Source organism: Camellia sinensis, chromosome 3 (genome assembly GCF_055761805.1).
Source record: "Camellia sinensis isolate YWXY chromosome 3, ASM5576180v1, whole genome shotgun sequence".
Taxonomy (NCBI): domain Eukaryota; kingdom Viridiplantae; phylum Streptophyta; class Magnoliopsida; order Ericales; family Theaceae; genus Camellia; species Camellia sinensis.
This window is the reverse complement of record NC_138963.1, coordinates 58,147,532-58,152,500: the sequence shown is the minus strand read 5'-3', so window position 1 is coordinate 58,152,500 and position 4,969 is coordinate 58,147,532. Positions and strand designations below refer to the sequence as shown.

General features: G+C 39.7%; 1 pseudogene; it reads right to left on the bottom strand.

Annotated features, from left to right (window-relative positions):
* Nucleotides 1–207: 207 nt before the first annotated feature.
* Nucleotides 208–828, bottom strand: LOC145821542 (secreted RxLR effector protein 161 pseudogene; annotated as a pseudogene).
* Nucleotides 829–4,969: the final 4,141 nt, after the last annotated feature.

The window sequence follows — 4,969 nt, the reverse complement described above, 5'->3', positions numbered from 1 at the left end:
GAAAAAAAAATAAACAAAATTATTATTGCACAAATAGTGTCAAATAAAAATAAGCACTCAAAATTAACCATATACATCATGGGTTGCTTAAAAGACCCATCCTAATAACATGTTTTTTGTTTGTCTTTGATGGAAATCCCTTTGCATGTCTTTGATGGAAATCCCTTTGTGAATGGATCAACAATCATAAGAGAGGGTCTTAAGTTTTCAATTAACACTTGTTGTTTCTGGACCCTTTCTTAAGTTTTCAATTAACACTTGTTGTTTCTGGACCCTTTCTCTAACAACTAAGTACTTTACTTTCATGTGTTTGGAACCACTGGAGTGCTTTCCATTCTTAGAGAAGAAAATTGATGCGATATTGTCACAATATATCTTCAGCGGCCTAGCAATTGAGTCAATAACACTAAGTCCTGAAATGAAGTTTCGCAACCATAAAGCATGATTTGTAGCCTCAAAGCATGCCACAAACTCAACCTCCATAGTAGATAAAGCAATAGTGGATTGTTTCACACTCTTCCATGAAATTGCTCCACTAGCTAGTAGAAAAACAAAACCTGATATAGATTTTCTACTATCAAAGCAACCAACAAAATTTAAGTCTAAGTATCCAATCACTTCCAACTGTTCTGATCTTCTATAGGTGAGCATATAGTTTTTCGTTCCAAGAAGATACCTCATAACCTTCTTCACCACTTTCCACTGTTCCATTCCAGGATTACTTTGGGATCTTCCTAACACTCCAACTGCAAAACAAATATGTGGTCTAGTACATGTATAGGCATATATCAAGCTCCCTACTACTGATGCATATGGAATGTCCTTCATTTGTTTTCTTTCCAAGTCATTGCTTGGACATTGTTTTTCATTTAATTTATCACTCTTCATGATGGGTGCATCACTAGCTACTCTATAGTGATCCCGATTTTGACCCGACCTTTGTTATATTCCAGACTCGAGTTTCATGGTTTAATATTGCTATCCATGTCTTGTTTTCCCTCATTTTTCTTTGGGTTTGAGTATTGGAATGTCTTGGGCATGTTCGGAGCAGGTTAGTTGCTAGTTCCTAGTTGTTCAAGTTGTTGTTGTCTAGAAAATTGCTTCTTCGCTCGAGCGAGGCTTCTTGTGCTCGAGCGACGGTGTGTGTCTGTAAAACTTCTGAAGGTATGTATTCTGCACTCGAGCGACGCTTCTTGTGCTTGAGCGAGGTCACTTATTGTGTCTGGTCACTCGAGCGACAACTCCTTCGTTCAAGCGAGCCTCGCATATATCAGTGCACAATAGCTCATTTTTACACAAAAATTTTGTATCTTTTCACCCTAAAACCCTAAATCAAGTCACTTTCTCTCTCTAAAATGCTCTCTCTCTCTCTCTAAATACCCCAAGATCTAAGCATCCCTACCCTACTTCTTTTGAGAAAAAGGTGGAGCATTCCGTGGCCTTCCATTTGATCCAAGTAAAAACGAGTTTGGGCAATTTTTGAAGTTTTTCTTCTTCTTTTTTGGGCTTATACTCTTGAGGTAGGGATATTCTACACTTTGCTATGATCTTTAACCTAGTTATTTGTTGTTATGTATAAATGATGAGTTTTGGGTGTGGTTTGGTAAAGTTAGGGTTTGGACTCAAATTAAAAGAGGGGTTTCTATGTTGGGTTCTATAAATGGATTTGAGGCTTGAACATAAGGTTACCTTAGGTTAAAATAGTGAAATTTGGCCTTGGGATTGATATTTGAAAAGGGAGGAGATTTTTCCTAATTTGTGTTAAATAATTATTTTGTATAAATAATGGAATGGTTATGGACAATGTGAAATTGAGAGGATGTATGAATGAATGGTGTAGTTAGATTTGTTAAATTACTCACCTATGAAAATTTGATAAAATATCTGTTATATAGATTGTATATCTGTTTAGAAATATCTGTTTTGGGCTATCGGTGGAGGATAGTTATGATTGTTGTAGAAATTGCATGAGGATTAGGTGCATTGAAACTAATCATTTAAATTATGTCATTGAACATGACGGTATGATTAAATCATTGAACACGTATTGTGGATAGTCATTGTATATGACGATGTTTTGGATACATTGTATATGTATAATGTACTCCATTGTTTGGGAGGACATAGAGGATGGACTCCATTTGAAATTAAGTTGGCCGGAGTGGCCAGGGTGAAAGTCTCGAAATCTTGTATATATATATGTGTGTGTCGATTCCCTCGAATGAAAATTCCGTAAAATGGCATGTTAAAGTGTTATGAATAATAGATGTTGTTGAATTGTGAACCAACGAGTTGTAGTCTTATTTGGGTTGCTTAAATAACAATGAACTAGACTCATGAATTGACTTAAAATGAATGAGTGGAAATAGATTAAGATATGAATATCAATATTGAATGGCTATGGAAAGTTGTAAGTTAGTTATGTATATTGAGCATTTATCTTACACTCATATCTTAGTTAAACCTCATATATTGTGTTAGCCTATCTCTACTGGGCTTTGGCTCACCCTACTTGGGAAACCATTTTCAGGTACAGGTGATATGCTTCCTCCAAGAACGTAGCTTGGAAGGACTTAGGAGCTGAAGGCTCTATTTTTTGTTATTTTTGTGTTTAATAGTTTATTTAAGCCGAAGGCTTTAAATGTATAGAGCTTATGACTCTCTTTTGTTGTAACCAAGTTATGTCTTGGAAAGATGTAAGCCCGTAGGGCGTTTATTTTGTTGTTATTAATTAGTGTTACATGTTGTAGTTTCAGAATGAACATTTATGATAGTATAATGCATGTAATATCTTTTGTAATATAAACTCTGATATATGAAAGTATACTAATTCCGCTTATATTCTTATCGCTTATGAGTTGGATTATTTGTATTATTTTGGGGGGGCATGACAACTTGGTATCAGAGCGTACTGAGTTTGAATAGTTTGGGTACGTGGGAAGTGGTTAGTACCATAATTGGTTTGTCTCGCTTGTTAGAGACTTAAGTATGGAGGTTATCTGCTTATATGATAACATGCTTATGTGATTATATGGGTATGGGATTTAGTTCCTAAGATGTTGATTGGGTCTACGAGTATCTAGAAGTCCTATTAGAAGAGCACTTGATCACTGTTGTTTCTAATTGGAACTCTAGCAACGCTGCGGAACAGTCACTATCTAAGAAGGAAATTCGTATGTGTCTATCTGATTATGTGCTTATGTGGATTGAGTTATAGTTGTCCATCGTATTAGAACGTGAGTGAATTAGCTTCGGCACATTTGTAAATGTGCAAACGTCTTTCATTACCTTTATTAGGATGTCAGGATGTGGACGTAGTGGTGGTAGGCGTGGTAAGCACGAGATGCCTATACCGAATGAAATTCTGGCACATGAGGAGGGAGTTAGTCAAGCCAATGTGGCCGAACCAGTTAGTGTCATTGGCATCTTAGCCCGCGAGATGGCCAGAGCATTGCAGGAATCCATGGACATTCTCAAGGCTGATAATCAAGGCCAGGCCCAAGTAGCTAAGGCAGGGCCGTCTTTCCTGAAGAGAGAATTCTTCCGGTCAAATTCGGACGAGTTTTTGGGTGACCCTAAGGAACCACTGAAGGCTGATAAGTGGCTGGAACAGATGGTGAAAACTTTTGAGATGCTTGGCATCGAAGAAGGAGGTTTGAGAGTGACCTTGGAATCCTTCTAGTTGAAGGGAGATCTAGGTCAGTAGTGGAAGTATGCGCGGAGGCGCATTGGAGGGACTTTGGAGGCCTTTGTTGATGCCTTCCAGGATAAGTACTTACCTGCTACGGTAAGGGAGAAGTTGAGGGATCAGTTTTCTCAGCTCAAGCAGTTGAACACACTAGTGGCTAAGTTTGAAGCCACGTTTACTAGTTTGTCGAGGTTTACACCAAAGTTAGTGGCGATAGAGGAGTGCCAATGTTTGGAGTTCGAGAAGAAATTGCGGACCGGGCTCATGTTTAGAGTGGCCAGATCCATGATTAGGGACTATGGGCGCCTTGTGGAGGCTGCAGCCCATCTTGAGTCTATCATGCATTCAGAGGAGGAGAGGATGAGGGGCTCTAGGAGGAGTCAGGATGAACATGGGGACAGTAAAAGGCTGAGGGGTTCAAATCCCCAACAGTCCCAGGGAATGCATTTGAGGTCTACATTTCCAGTGCCGAGTTCGAGTTCAGGTTCTGGGAGAAGTGGTTATGGAGACATCACTTGTTTCAAGTGTGGCCAGTTGGGCCACAAGTCTCCAGCTTGCCCACAAAGGGGAGGAGGGCAGCAAACAAAATCATCTTCGACTCATTCTCAGGGTCAAAGTCAGGGAAGAGGACAGCCGCTCACTTGTTATCAGTGCGGGCAGGCGGGGCACTTAAAGAGGTTTTGCCCACAGTTGGGTGGCACACCTGGTGCATCTGGCTTGAGGCAGACACAAAGTCACCAGTCAGCACAATCAGCACAAGCCTCGAAAGCCAATCATGGAGCCTTTTCGGCTCAATCAATGTAGCAATCTTATGCTCCAAGGGGTGAGCAGGTAGATCAGAGGCCAACAAGGCAAGTGTATGTTGTTACAGCACTAGACCTTGTACCGACTACATCTATTATAAAAGGTACCTTTTTGTTTTGCAATTCAGTTGCCAGTGTGTTGATTGATATAGGTGTATCCTATTCCTTTATATCTTCTGCATTTGCATCAGTTTTGGGGTTGGGGTTGGCACAGTTATCATCCTCTATTTGTGTAGAGTCACCTATTGGTGGTGAGGTTATTTTGAAACAGGGGTGTCGAGGTTGTGATATAAAGGTTGCCGATCATTGAATTCCATTTGCATTTGTTTTGCTTGATATGACTAGCTTTGATGTTATCTTGGGTATAGACTGGTTATCGACATATCGGGCTGTTATAGATTGCTACCGTCAGAGGGTTACTGTATGTACCTTGAGTGGTGATTGCTTTTATTTCTTGGGTGACCGGGTGGATAGAGTC